This window comes from Mya arenaria, chromosome 12 (assembly GCF_026914265.1).
Source record: "Mya arenaria isolate MELC-2E11 chromosome 12, ASM2691426v1".
NCBI classification, from domain to species: domain Eukaryota; kingdom Metazoa; phylum Mollusca; class Bivalvia; order Myida; family Myidae; genus Mya; species Mya arenaria.
In genome coordinates this window covers 68545581-68561691 of record NC_069133.1, presented here as the reverse complement: position 1 = coordinate 68561691, position 16111 = coordinate 68545581, and the positions used below count along the sequence as shown (strand labels likewise).

The 16111-nt window shown below is 36.6% G+C and overlaps 3 non-coding genes across 3 annotated transcripts; all 3 read right to left on the bottom strand.

Moving 5' to 3' along the window:
• Positions 1-4173: 4173 nt before the first annotated feature.
• LOC128212636 (U1 spliceosomal RNA) lies at positions 4174-4335 on the bottom strand. The gene has a single exon (XR_008257555.1). It is a non-coding gene; the product is annotated as a U1 spliceosomal RNA (small nuclear RNA).
• A 5087-nt stretch (positions 4336-9422) lies between these two features.
• Positions 9423-9584, bottom strand: LOC128212635 (U1 spliceosomal RNA). The gene has a single exon (XR_008257554.1). It is a non-coding gene; the product is annotated as a U1 spliceosomal RNA (small nuclear RNA).
• A 5091-nt stretch (positions 9585-14675) lies between these two features.
• On the bottom strand, positions 14676-14837 carry LOC128212634 (U1 spliceosomal RNA). The gene has a single exon (XR_008257553.1). It is a non-coding gene; the product is annotated as a U1 spliceosomal RNA (small nuclear RNA).
• Between the last annotated feature and the right edge of the window lie 1274 nt (positions 14838-16111).

The window sequence follows — 16111 nt, the reverse complement described above, 5'->3', positions numbered from 1 at the left end:
ATCACGGTCATTGCACTATACAACAGCAATTGAATAGACCGCTGCTGTGATGAATAAGCCTGTATCAACTGTTCATCAACGTTAGCGGATGGGGGGGGGACTTTGTATGTTTATATTGGAGAAAAAGGTTATATAATACGTTCAAAATGCACCACTTCGGACTAGAAATTATTAAAATCCCAATTACATGACTGTACTCCCCAATTTGCTTGCCTCAAAATATATTATGACCATTCAAAGTGTGAGGATAGTAGGTAGTTTTTAATCATTTTCAGATGATGACTGTTATTTGCAGATAAAATGTATCCTCTTAGCAGCAGGGAATAAATAAATACGATGTAAATTTTAATGATGAATAAGAGTTATGACCTTGACCTCTGACCTTAAAATCCATAGCAGTCATCAACTGGTCTCCTTCTACCTTCATGTCAAGTTTGATGACCATTCTTTGAGGAATTGTCGAGTAATCACTAAGACAAGCTTTGGACTACCTAAGGACCAACCGACGGACCTACCCACATATGCGAAGCAATATACCCCCTCCTCTAAGGGGGGCATATTAATAAATAGTTGGGGAAATAGTTGTTTTTCTCTTCATAAGATAATCATACTTTTGTGTGGATTTTAATAAACGTAGTGGACTTCATTAGGTCATGTTATCACCCAAGGACTTCTCCATTTCTGAGTATAATGTTTGAAGCACTGAGAGGACAATAAAATGAAGTCACGACATATCCTGTGTGAGGGAGCTAAACAATGACGTAGTAAGATAATGTTTTTTTTTGCTGTATTATTTAATACAAGTTTCAACGTAAAACTAAATCAAAAGATAAATGTACATACATGAGTTACCCTATACGAGTTCTAGATACATTGTAGACTGCAGAATTACATGCCCCGTTCACATGATCAACATTACCTAATTAACTGATATTAAAGTACTGATAGCTAGAGTTATACTTAGGCAATAAATTTCGTGTAGCATTTTCTCAATATGGATTGCAAGTTAAGAAATATATCATCATATTTAGCAGAACATGTGTACATAGTATATTTACTAAAATATAATAAAACAGAAGCACGACTGCAAAGAAACGAACGCCAACATATATCTGTTAACATTTTTTCAGTTAAACAAGGGGATTACTCAACAGTCATTAAAACATAGTTATGAGTCTTGTTATACATGTGCAAATTGTTCACGAAGTTTAAATTAAATATCCAGGATGGGTTTTAAGTTTTGTTCAAGATGAAAGTTTTTGCAAGACAACAAAGACTATGAAAATGCCTAGTGTTTTTTTGGCTTCCAAAACTGAAAAGTTTAAAAATGTGCTTGTTCCACAAATGAAACAGAGTTAATAGCTAACAATACACATGACTGCATACTTATACATGTAGGCTTAAATAGCTAAACAAGAAACGCCACAGTATGACAAAACCAGGTTTTCAATGATTGACTTAAAAACTTAAGTTTCTCTGACAAAATGAAAAGAACATTACTTCGGTGTTTAATGGATTAAAGTTAACAAGCCATTGTTTAGACCATTGAAGAATAATATCAAGATCATGATTTAATGTCTCTTGAATTAACTGGGTATCTTTACTTGATACTGCTAAAGAGCTATCATCAGCAAAGAGTCTGGTAACGCTATTGAGTGACTCCGCTATATCGTTTACATATACCAAAAATAATAAAGGGCATGACACCGAACCCTGAGGGACCCCGCCGTGTAATATTTTGGCGTCCGAAAAAGAATTGTTGATAAAGACCTTTTGCTTACGGTTTGTTATGTATTGTTCTAACCAAACGAGAATTTTCCCGCCGATTCCATTTTCTTTGAGTTTAAACAAAAGTCCTCTGTACCGGACTCTATCAAAAGCCTTAGAAATGTCGCAAAATACAATACATGTAGATTCTTTTTTGTCAAATGATGTACATATTTGATTGTATATATCGATTAGTTGATAAACTGTCGAGTGACCTGGTAAAAAACAGACTGTTTGGAGTAAATAAGACTGTTAAAATGCAAGAAATTATAAACGTGTTTAAAAATTATTCGTTCCATGACTTTTCCGACACAACTTATAAGTGATATAGGTCTATAATTGACAGGCTCTCCTTTATTGCCCTTTTTGAATAACGGCATTACATGTGCAAGTTTCCAAATTTCTGGATAAACCCAAGTATTTATCGAACGATTGAAGAGCATACAGAGGGGAAAGCACAGCGTTTTTGACGTTTCTTTTAACATTCTTTGACTTATTTGATCTGGACGAGTTGATTTGTTTACGTCAAGGTTTTCTAAAATGTCAATGACTTCCTGTTCGTTAATGGTAAGTTCATTTAAACAATAATTTGTTTTTAAATTAGAACGAGGTAATGTACTACTCGAGTCATTTACATTAGATATAGATGAAAAGTAGTTATTTAGTGCGTTTGCTTTTTCTTCGTCTGTTTGCGAGATAAATTTTTTAAAGAATACATTTGCAGCAATCCACACTAAGTCTATCTTTCAACAGGAATACAGGTTAAAGGTAGGATATTTGCCATATAGTACGTGTCAAATATGTACATACGAATTCAATTCACCTATCAATGGGTAAAATATCATCAATGTCACCATAAGGAAACAGCACACATAATGGATGAAAGAGTTTGTGAGACAGTTCAGACAGGGGTGGCGGCTGGACTCACGGGAAGGTCGGGTCCGAGTACACGGGAAGTTGACCATCATGCACAGCCTTCAAAGCGTTCATATTTCTAATCTGTATTTTCTTATCCACACCGGCTACAGTCATGATGCCATATACGACGCCTCCGGAGACCCATGTATTTATGAGGGATCCTTCGCGTTTTAACTTCAGGGCCTCATATGCTAATTTCTGCCTAAACTTTGTCAGAGAGTCATGGACAAATATACGATCACCAAGGGATTTTCTTGCGTTGTACATTGTTTCTCTCGCTTTTGAATTGGTGAATTTAACTATGTCTTTCCGAGTAGAATTAGTGCGGAATCGGCCTAGTCTGTGGGCTTTGTCAATGTCGGCAGGTGTCAGATTAAGATTCAACTTTTTGGCTCGATTCATGATTTTGGCAGTGACGTTCTCATGATGGTCGCCCGTATCCCCTTGAATACCATGAATCTCCAACATAGAACGACGACCATATTGCTCGAGTTCGTCTCTTGCCTCGTTGGCGGACGCGATACACTCTTTTAAGTGTTGGTTTTCTTTGCGTATTTCTGCAATTTCTGTTTTCAGATCGTTAAATTTACTGTCGACAATCTTGGTGAATTCATCCTTCAGGTCGATCAAAAGCGGTTCCTTAAATTTTTCAACCATCTGGCTTGCTACCTATTCCAGGTCTTTCCTTGTGCACATTTTTACCTCTGAGTCCGAGTCTATGTCCGAATGTACACTGTAGTAACTCGCGTCACTCAGGCTTCATGCGTCCGTCGACTCCCTCAAAGGATTTCCTACTCTGTGACGCTTGTAGACGTGTAAATTTAGGGGTTTTTGATTTGGGGATGATCTATTTCTCTTTCGCCTATGTCCTTTCGCGGGCATTTGGTCACTTCATCAGCTAGTGGGAGGGGTAATTTTAATGTTTGCCTTACGCAAAAATGATTGCACGAATTAATTAGTCACAAAAGTCCCCTTAGCGATTAAATGATTACTTGTGGATGTACTACATTACAAAAATACCAATATTTCTGCAACCGGCTACTGTAGTCCTTTGATTTCTTCACATTTTTTCAGCATTGCACAAAAAAACCGCCATTTCTTTTTGACCGGAAAAGTATGATCTATAACAAGTAATTTTGTTGAATTGATATCCATGCTAGATTAAGTATCATAGGTGGCATTTAAATCATTTGTTGTTGAAATATTCCAGACAATTCTAATATAAGTATAGAGAATACCTTATAACTTTCACAAGTTGACAATATTCACATCTTCATTTTTCCATTTCTTGACTATACTGAGCTGTGCTTATAGTAATGTGTAATGAAAATACTTACATATATATTAAAATTATCTTTTCATTAAAAATAAATATTAGTACTCTATAATTATTAAATTTACAATTTTAAGTGGTTACTATGTACTAAGGAGACTGTATGAATACTCTCGTGGTCCATATACCAAGAGATGTGCTATTGTTTGTTTATTCAGGGACAGCGCGAACGCAGTCCCCACACCAATAAATTACGTACCCGAGTAACCAACATTTGTGGCTATCGCAGGCGTCAGCCCAACCGAAGTGCAATGGGAGGGCCTCTTCCTGGGGGAACCGCCTTCATGATCACGGTATCCCCTGTACCAGGTAAGTATGCTTGAGCAGGGTTTGCCCTGGGCTATATACTCCTCTCACAATACCAAGTTTGACTACCTGCCTTGTACTGAATATTGATTTAGAGGCTGCTTGATCAGCATAGTAAATATACCAGAGAATATTTACAAGTATCCTTCGGTTTTATCAATGGATTGCGTATTTATCTTTTATACCATATAAATTTGTACTACATTAAATTTTAAACAGTACTAGAAATAGACAGAATATCTAGACTTTACTTACTCTTTCCGGCTATAAATAGACCAGCGATCTTAGCCACTGTATTATAAATAGCTACTGTAAAATACACTGGCTTTAAACCCAGATAACTCTATCTTTAAACCCAGATAACTTTATGTAAACATTGATGATTACTTGGTATTGATGTAGTATAGTTATAAATCATTGTTAAAGTTGATGATTGTCTAAGAATTAAGAATAATTGTTTTCTTAATCATGATGATATGACGAAGCTACATGTATAGCTCTCTATCACGGTCATTGCACTATACAACAGCAATTGAATAGACCGCTGCTGTGATGAATAAGCCTGTATCAACTGTTCATCAACGTTAGCGGATGGGGGGGGGCACTTTGTATGTTTATATTGGAGAAAAAGGTTATATAATACGTTCAAAATGCACCACTTCGGACTAGAAATTATTAAAATCCCAATTACATGACTGTACTCCCCAATTTGCTTGCCTCAAAAAAATATTATGACCATTCAAAGTGTGAGGATAGTAGGTAGTTTTTAATCATTTTCAGATGATGACTGTTATTTGCAGATAAAATGTATCCTCTTAGCAGCAGGGAATAAATAAATACGATGTAAATTTTAATGATGAATAAGAGTTATGACCTTGACCTCTGACCTTAAAATCCATAGCAGTCATCAACTGGTCTCCTTCTACCTAAATGTCAAGTTTGAGGGCCATGGGTGCAGGCATTGTCGTGTTATCACACATTCAAACTTTTTGCGTTCAAGGTCACTGTGACCTTGACCTTTGACCCCTTAAATCAATAGGGGTCACCTACTGGTCAGGCCCAAACTACAAAGTCAAGTTTGAGGGCCCTGGGTGCAGGCATTGTCGTGTTATCCCTTGGACAACCTTTTAGCATTCAAGGTCACTGTTACCTTGACCTTTGACCCGACGACTCCTTAAATCAATTGGGTTCATCTACTGGTCAGGCCCAGCCACCATGTCAACTTTGATGACCATAGGTCTAGGCATTGTTTTCACTCGGACAAGCTTTGACAACCTTTTTACCAGAAAAACCCCTGTGACTTTGACCCCTAAAATTACTAGGGATCATCTACTGGCCAGGCCCAACTTTCATGTCAAGTTTGATGACCATTCTTTGAGGAATTGTCGAGTAATCACTAAGACAAGCTTTGGACTACCTAAGGACCAACCGACGGACCTACCCACATATGCGAAGCAATATACCCCCTCCTCTAAGGGGGGCATATTAATAAATAGTTGGGGAAATAGTTGTTTTTCTCTTCATAAGATAATCATACTTTTGTGTGGATTTTAATAAACGTAGTGGACTTCATTAGGTCATGTTATCACCCAAGGACTTCTCCATTTCTGAGTATAATGTTTGAAGCACTGAGAGGACAATAAAATGAAGTCACGACATATCCTGTGTGAGGGAGCTAAACAATGACGTAGTAAGATAATGTTTTTTTTTGCTGTATTATTTAATACAAGTTTCAACGTAAAACTAAATCAAAAGATAAATGTACATACATGAGTTACCCTATACGAGTTCTAGATACATTGTAGACTGCAGAATTACATGCCCCGTTCACATGATCAACATTACCTAATTAACTGATATTAAAGTACTGATAGCTAGAGTTATACTTAGGCAATAATTTTCGTGTAGCATTTTCTCAATATGGATTGCAAGTTAAGAAATATATCATCATATTTAGCAGAACATGTGTACATAGTATATTTACTAAAATATAATAAAACAGAAGCACGACTGCAAAGAAACGAACGCCAACATATATCTGTTAACATTTTTTCATTTAAACAAGGGGATTACTCAACAGTCATTAAAACATAGTTATGAGTCTTGTTATACATGTGCAAATTGTTCACGAAGTTTAAATTAAATATCCAGGATGGGTTTTAAGTTTTGTTCAAGATGAAAGTTTTTGCAAGACAACAAAGACTATGACAATGCCTAGTGTTTTTTTGGCTACAAAACTGAAAAGTTTAAAAATGTGCTTGTTCCACAAATGAAACAGAGTTAATAGCTAACAATACACATGACTGCATACTTATACATGTAGGCTTAAATAGCTAAACAAGAAACGCCACAGTATGACAAAACCAGGTTTTCAATGATTGACTTAAAAACTTAAGTTTCTCTGACAAAATGAAAAGAACATTACTTCGGTGTTTAATGGATTAAAGTTAACAAGCCATTGTTTAGACCATTGAAGAATAATATCAAGATCATGATTTAATGTCTCTTGAATTAACTGGGTATCTTTACTTGATACTGCTAAAGAGCTATCATCAGCAAAGAGTCTGGTAACGCTATTGAGTGACTCCGCTATATCGTTTACATGTACCAAAAATAATAAAGGGCCTAACACCGAACCCTGAGGGACCCCGCCGTGTAATATTTTGGCGTCAGAAAAAGAATTGTTGATAAAGACCTTTTGCTTACGGTTTGTTATGTATTGTTCTAACCAAACGAGAATTTTCCCGCCGATTCCATTTTCTTTGAGTTTAAACAAAAGTCCTCTGTACCGGACTCTATCAAAAGCCTTAGAAATGTCGCAAAATACAATACATGTAGATTCTTTTTTGTCAAATGATGTACATATTTGATTGTATATATCGATTAGTTGATAAACTGTCGAGTGACCTGGTAAAAAACGGACTGTTTGGAGTAAATAAGACTGTTAAAATGCAAGAAATTATAAACGTGTTTAAAAATTATTCGTTCCATGACTTTTCCGACACAACTTATAAGTGATATAGGTCTATAATTGACAGGCTCTCCTTTATTGCCCTTTTTGAATAACGGCATTACATGTGCAAGTTTCCAAATTTCTGGATAAACCCAAGTATTTATCGAACGATTGAAGAGCATACAGAGGGGAAAGCACAGCGTTTTTGACGTTTCTTTTAACATTCTTTGACTTATTTGATCTGGACGAGTTGATTTGTTTACGTCAAGGTTTTCTAAAATGTCAATGACTTCCTGTTCGTTAATGGTAAGTTCATTTAAACAATAATTTGTTTTTAAATTAGAACGAGGTAATGTACTACTCGAGTCATTTACATTAGATATAGATGAAAAGTAGTTATTTAGTGCGTTTGCTTTTTCTTCGTCTGTTTGCGAGATAAATTTTTTAAAGAATACATTTGCAGCAATCCACACTAAGTCTATCTTTCAACAGGAATACAGGTTAAAGGTAGGATATTTGCCATATAGTACGTGTCAAATATGTACATACGAATTCAATTCACCTATCAATGGGTAAAATATCATCAATGTCACCATAAGGAAACAGCACACATAATGGATGAAAGAGTTTGTGAGACAGTTCAGACAGGGGTGGCGGCTGGACTCACGGGAAGGTCGGGTCCGAGTACACGGGAAGTTGACCATCATGCACAGCCTTCAAAGCGTTCATATTTCTAATCTGTATTTTCTTATCCACACCGGCTACAGTCATGATGCCATATACGACGCCTCCGGAGACCCATGTATTTATGAGGGATCCTTCGCGTTTTAACTTCAGGGCCTCATATGCTAATTTCTGCCTAAACTTTGTCAGAGAGTCATGGACAAATATACGATCACCAAGGGATTTTCTTGCGTTGTACATTGTTTCTCTCGCTTTTGAATTGGTGAATTTAACTATGTCTTTCCGAGTAGAATTAGTGCGGAATCGGCCTAGTCTGTGGGCTTTGTCAATGTCGGCAGGTGTCAGATTAAGATTCAACTTTTTGGCTCGATTCATGATTTTGGCAGTGACGTTCTCATGATGGTCGCCCGTATCCCCTTGAATACCATGAATCTCCAACATAGAACGACGACCATATTGCTCGAGTTCGTCTCTTGCCTCGTTGGCGGACGCGATACACTCTTTTAAGTGTTGGTTTTCTTTGCGTATTTCTGCAATTTCTGTTTTCAGATCGTTAAATTTACTGTCGACAATCTTGGTGAATTCATCCTTCAGGTCGATCAAAAGCGGTTCCTTAAATTTTTCAACCATCTGGCTTGCTACCTATTCCAGGTCTTTCCTTGTGCACATTTTTACCTCTGAGTCCGAGTCTATGTCCGAATGTACACTGTAGTAACTCGCGTCACTCAGGCTTCATGCGTCCGTCGACTCCCTCAAAGGATTTCCTACTCTGTGACGCTTGTAGACGTGTAAATTTAGGGGTTTTTGATTTGGGGATGATCTATTTCTCTTTCGCCTATGTCCTTTCGCGGGCATTTGGTCACTTCATCAGCTAGTGGGAGGGGTAATTTTAATGTTTGCCTTACGCAAAAATGATTGCACGAATTAATTAGTCACAAAAGTCCCCTTAGCGATTAAATGATTACTTGTGGATGTACTACATTACAAAAATACCAATATTTCTGCAACCGGCTACTGTAGTCCTTTGATTTCTTCACATTTTTTCAGCATTGCACAAAAAAACCGCCATTTCTTTTTGACCGGAAAAGTATGATCTATAACAAGTAATTTTGTTGAATTGATATCCATGCTAGATTAAGTATCATAGGTGGCATTTAAATCATTTGTTGTTGAAATATTCCAGACAATTCTAATATAAGTATAGAGAATACCTTATAACTTTCACAAGTTGACAATATTCACATCTTCATTTTTCCATTTCTTGACTATACTGAGCTGTGCTTATAGTAATGTGTAATGAAAATACTTACATATATATTAAAATTATCTTTTCATTAAAAATAAATATTAGTACTCTATAATTATTAAATTTACAATTTTAAGTGGTTACTATGTACTAAGGAGACTGTATGAATACTCTCGTGGTCCATATACCAAGAGATGTGCTATTGTTTGTTTATTCAGGGACAGCGCGAACGCAGTCCCCACACCAATAAATTACGTACCCGAGTAACCAACATTTGTGGCTATCGCAGGCGTCAGCCCAACCGAAGTGCAATGGGAGGGCCTCTTCCTGGGGGAACCGCCTTCATGATCACGGTATCCCCTGTACCAGGTAAGTATGCTTGAGCAGGGTTTGCCCTGGGCTATATACTCCTCTCACAATACCAAGTTTGACTACCTGCCTTGTACTGAATATTGATTTAGAGGCTGCTTGATCAGCATAGTAAATATACCAGAGAATATTTACAAGTATCCTTCGGTTTTATCAATGGATTGCGTATTTATCTTTTATACCATATAAATTTGTACTACATTAAATTTTAAACAGTACTAGAAATAGACAGAATATCTAGACTTTACTTACTCTTTCCGGCTATAAATAGACCAGCGATCTTAGCCACTGTATTATAAATAGCTACTGTAAAATACACTGGCTTTAAACCCAGATAACTCTATCTTTAAACCCAGATAACTTTATGTAAACATTGATGATTACTTGGTATTGATGTAGTATAGTTATAAATCATTGTTAAAGTTGATGATTGTCTAAGAATTAAGAATAATTGTTTTCTTAATCATGATGATATGACGAAGCTACATGTATAGCTCTCTATCACGGTCATTGCACTATACAACAGCAATTGAATAGACCGCTGCTGTGATGAATAAGCCTGTATCAACTGTTCATCAACGTTAGCGGATGGGGGGGGGGGGCACTTTGTATGTTTATATTGGAGAAAAAGGTTATATAATACGTTCAAAATGCACCACTTCGGACTAGAAATTATTAAAATCCCAATTACATGACTGTACTCCCCAATTTGCTTGCCTCAAAAAAATATTATGACCATTCAAAGTGTGAGGATAGTAGGTAGTTTTTAATCATTTTCAGATGATGACTGTTATTTGCAGATAAAATGTATCCTCTTAGCAGCAGGGAATAAATAAATACGATGTAAATTTTAATGATGAATAAGAGTTATGACCTTGACCTCTGACCTTAAAATCCATAGCAGTCATCAACTGGTCTCCTTCTACCTAAATGTCAAGTTTGAGGGCCATGGGTGCAGGCATTGTCGTGTTATCACACATTCAAACTTTTTGCGTTCAAGGTCACTGTGACCTTGACCTTTGACCCCTTAAATCAATAGGGGTCACCTACTGGTCAGGCCCAAACTACAAAGTCAAGTTTGAGGGCCCTGGGTGCAGGCATTGTCGTGTTATCCCTTGGACAACCTTTTAGCATTCAAGGTCACTGTTACCTTGACCTTTGACCCGACGACTCCTTAAATCAATTGGGTTCATCTACTGGTCAGGCCCAGCCACCATGTCAACTTTGATGACCATAGGTCTAGGCATTGTTTTCACTCGGACAAGCTTTGACAACCTTTTTACCAGAAAAACCCCTGTGACTTTGACCCCTAAAATTACTAGGGATCATCTACTGGCCAGGCCCAACTTTCATGTCAAGTTTGATGACCATTCTTTGAGGAATTGTCGAGTAATCACTAAGACAAGCTTTGGACTACCTAAGGACCAACCGACGGACCTACCCACATATGCGAAGCAATATACCCCCTCCTCTAAGGGGGGCATATTAATAAATAGTTGGGGAAATAGTTGTTTTTTCTCTTCATAAGATAATCATACTTTTGTGTGGATTTTAATAAACGTAGTGGACTTCATTAGGTCATGTTATCACCCAAGGACTTCTCCATTTCTGAGTATAATGTTTGAAGCACTGAGAGGACAATAAAATGAAGTCACGACATATCCTGTGTGAGGGAGCTAAACAATGACGTAGTAAGATAATGGTTTTTTTTGCTGTATTATTTAATACAAGTTTCAACGTAAAACTAAATCAAAAGATAAATGTACATACATGAGTTACCCTATACGAGTTCTAGATACATTGTAGACTGCAGAATTACATGCCCCGTTCACATGATCAACATTACCTAATTAACTGATATTAAAGTACTGATAGCTAGAGTTATACTTAGGCAATACATTTCGTGTAGCATTTTCTCAACATGGATTGCAAGTTAAGAAATATATCATCATATTTAGCAGAACATGTGTACATAGTATATTTACTAAAATATAATAAAACAGAAGCACGACTGCAAAGAAACGAACGCCAACATATATCTGTTAACATTTTTTCAGTTAAACAAGGGGATTACTCAACAGTCATTAAAACATAGTTATGAGTCTTGTTATACATGTGCAAATTGTTCACGAAGTTTAAATTAAATATCCAGGATGGGTTTTAAGTTTTGTTCAAGATGAAAGTTTTTGCAAGACAACAAAGACTATGACAATGCCTAGTGTTTTTTTGGCTTCCAAAACTGAAAAGTTTAAAAATGTGCTTGTTCCACAAATGAAACAGAGTTAATAGCTAACAATACACATGACTGCATACTTATACATGTAGGCTTAAATAGCTAAACAAGAAACGCCACAGTATGACAAAACCAGGTTTTCAATGATTGACTTAAAAACTTAAGTTTCTCTGACAAAATGAAAAGAACATTACTTCGGTGTTTAATGGATTAAAGTTAACAAGCCATTGTTTAGACCATTGAAGAATAATATCAAGATCATGATTTAATGTCTCTTGAATTAACTGGGTATCTTTACTTGATACTGCTAAAGAGCTATCATCAGCAAAGAGTCTGGTAACGCTATTGAGTGACTCCGCTATATCGTTTACATATACCAAAAATAATAAAGGGCATAACACCGAACCCTGAGGGACCCCGCCGTGTAATATTTTGGCGTCAGAAAAAGAATTGTTGATAAAGACCTTTTGCTTACGGTTTGTTATGTATTGTTCTAACCAAACGAGAATTTTCCCGCCGATTCCATTTTCTTTGAGTTTAAACAAAAGTCCTCTGTACCGGACTCTATCAAAAGCCTTAGAAATGTCGCAAAATACAATACATGTAGATTCTTTTTTGTCAAATGATGTACATATTTGATTGTATATATCGATTAGTTGATAAACTGTCGAGTGACCTGGTAAAAAACAGACTGTTTGGAGTAAATAAGACTGTTAAAATGCAAGAAATTATAAACGTGTTTAAAAATTATTCGTTCCATGACTTTTCCGACACAACTTATAAGTGATATAGGTCTATAATTGACAGGCTCTCCTTTATTGCCCTTTTTGAATAACGGCATTACATGTGCAAGTTTCCAAATTTCTGGATAAACCCAAGTATTTATCGAACGATTGAAGAGCATACAGAGGGGAAAGCACAGCGTTTTTGACGTTTCTTTTAACATTCTTTGACTTATTTGATCTGGACGAGTTGATTTGTTTACGTCAAGGTTTTCTAAAATGTCAATGACTTCCTGTTCGTTAATGGTAAGTTCATTTAAACAATAATTTGTTTTTAAATTAGAACGAGGTAATGTACTACTCGAGTCATTTACATTAGATATAGATGAAAAGTAGTTATTTAGTGCGTTTGCTTTTTCTTCGTCTGTTTGCGAGATAAATTTTTTAAAGAATACATTTGCAGCAATCCACACTAAGTCTATCTTTCAACAGGAATACAGGTTAAAGGTAGGATATTTGCCATATAGTACGTGTCAAATATGTACATACGAATTCAATTCACCTATCAATGGGTAAAATATCATCAATGTCACCATAAGGAAACAGCACACATAATGGATGAAAGAGTTTGTGAGACAGTTCAGACAGAGGTGGCGGCTGGACTCACGGGAAGGTCGGGTCCGAGTACACGGGAAGTTGACCATCATGCACAGCCTTCAAAGCGTTCATATTTCTAATCTGTATTTTCTTATCCACACCGGCTACAGTCATGATGCCATATACGACGCCTCCGGAGACCCATGTATTTATGAGGGATCCTTCGCGTTTTAACTTCAGGGCCTCATATGCTAATTTCTGCCTAAACTTTGTCAGAGAGTCATGGACAAATATACGATCACCAAGGGATTTTCTTGCGTTGTACATTGTTTCTCTCGCTTTTGAATTGGTGAATTTAACTATGTCTTTCCGAGTAGAATTAGTGCGGAATCGGCCTAGTCTGTGGGCTTTGTCAATGTCGGCAGGTGTCAGATTAAGATTCAACTTTTTGGCTCGATTCATGATTTTGGCAGTGACGTTCTCATGATGGTCGCCCGTATCCCCTTGAATACCATGAATCTCCAACATAGAACGACGACCATATTGCTCGAGTTCGTCTCTTGCCTCGTTGGCGGACGCGATACACTCTTTTAAGTGTTGGTTTTCTTTGCGTATTTCTGCAATTTCTGTTTTCAGATCGTTAAATTTACTGTCGACAATCTTGGTGAATTCATCCTTCAGGTCGATCAAAAGCTGTTCCTTAAATTTTTCAACCATCTGGCTTGCTACCTCTTCCAGGTCTTTCCTTGTGCACATTTTTACCTCTGAGTCCGAGTCTATGTCCGAATCTACACTGTAGTAACTCGCGTCACTCAGGCTTCATGCGTCCGTCGACTCCCTCAAAGGATTTCCTACTCTGTGACGCTTGTAGACGTGTAAATTTAGGGGTTTTTGATTTGGGGATGATCTATTTCTCTTTCGCCTATGTCCTTTCGCGGGCATTTGGTCACTTCATCAGCTAGTGGGAGGGGTAATTTTAATGTTTGCCTTACGCAAAATGATTGCACGAATTAATTAGTCACAAAAGTCCCCTTAGCGATTAAATGATTACTTGTGGATGTACTACATTACAAAAATACCAATATTTCTGCAACCGGCTACTGTAGTCCTTTGATTTCTTCACATTTTTTCAGCATTGCACAAAAAAACCGCCATTTCTTTTTGACCGGAAAAGTATGATCTATAACAAGTAATTTTGTTGAATTGATATCCATGCTAGATTAAGTATCATAGGTGGCATTTAAATCATTTGTTGTTGAAATATTCCATACAATTCTAATATAAGTATAGAGAATACCTTATAACTTTCACAAGTTGACAATATTCACATCTTCATTTTTCCATTTCTTGACTATACTGAGCTGTGCTTATAGTAATGTGTAATGAAAATACTTACATATATATTAAAATTATCTTTTCATTAAAAATAAATATTAGTACTCTATAATTATTAAATTTACAATTTTAAGTGGTTACTATGTACTAAGGAGACTGTATGAATACTCTCGTGGTCCATATACCAAGAGATGTGCTATTGTTTGTTTATTCAGGGACAGCGCGAACGCAGTCCCCACACCAATAAATTACGTACCCGAGTAACCAACATTTGTGGCTATCGCAGGCGTCAGCCCAACCGAAGTGCAATGGGAGGGCCTCTTCCTGGGGGAACCGCCTTCATGATCACGGTATCCCCTGTACCAGGTAAGTATGCTTGAGCAGGGTTTGCCCTGGGCTATATACTCCTCTCACAATACCAAGTTTGACTACCTGCCTTGTACTGAATATTGATTTAGAGGCTGCTTGATCAGCATAGTAAATATACCAGAGAATATTTACAAGTATCCTTCGGTTTTATCAATGGATTGCGTATTTATCTTTTATACCATATAAATTTGTACTACATTAAATTTTAAACAGTACTAGAAATAGACAGAATATCTAGACTTTACTTACTCTTTCCGGCTATAAATAGACCAGCGATCTTAGCCACTGTATTATAAATAGCTACTGTAAAATACACTGGCTTTAAACCCAGATAACTCTATCTTTAAACCCAGATAACTTTATGTAAACATTGATGATTACTTGGTATTGATGTAGTATAGTTATAAATCATTGTTAAAGTTGATGATTGTCTAAGAATTAAGAATAATTGTTTTCTTAATCATGATGATATGACGAAGCTACATGTATAGCTCTCTATCACGGTCATTGCACTATACAACAGCAATTGAATAGACCGCTGCTGTGATGAATAAGCCTGTATCAACTGTTCATCAACGTTAGCGGATGGGGGGGGACTTTGTATGTTTATATTGGAGAAAAAGGTTATATAATACGTTCAAAATGCACCACTTCGGACTAGAAATTATTAAAATCCCAATTACATGACTGTACTCCCCAATTTGCTTGCCTCAAAAAAATATTATGACCATTCAAAGTGTGAGGATAGTAGGTAGTTTTTAATCATTTTCAGATGATGACTGTTATTTGCAGATAAAATGTATCCTCTTAGCAGCAGGGAATAAATAAATACGATGTAAATTTTAATGATGAATAAGAGTTATGACCTTGACCTCTGACCTTAAAATCCATAGCAGTCATCAACTGGTCTCCTTCTACCTTCATGTCAAGTTTGATGACCATTCTTTGAGGAATTGTCGAGTAATCACTAAGACAAGCTTTGGACTACCTAAGGACCAACCGACGGACCTACCCACATATGCGAAGCAATATACCCCCTCCTCTAAGGGGGGCATATTAATAAATAGTTGGGGAAATAGTTGTTTTTCTCTTCATAAGATAATCATACTTTTGTGTGGATTTTAATAAACGTAGTGGACTTTATTAGGTCATGTTATCACCCAAGGACTTCTCCATTTCTGAGTATAATGTTTGAAGCACTGAGAGGACAATAAAATGAAGTCACGACATATCCTGTGTGAGGGAGCTAAACAATGACGTAGTAAGATAATGTTTTTTT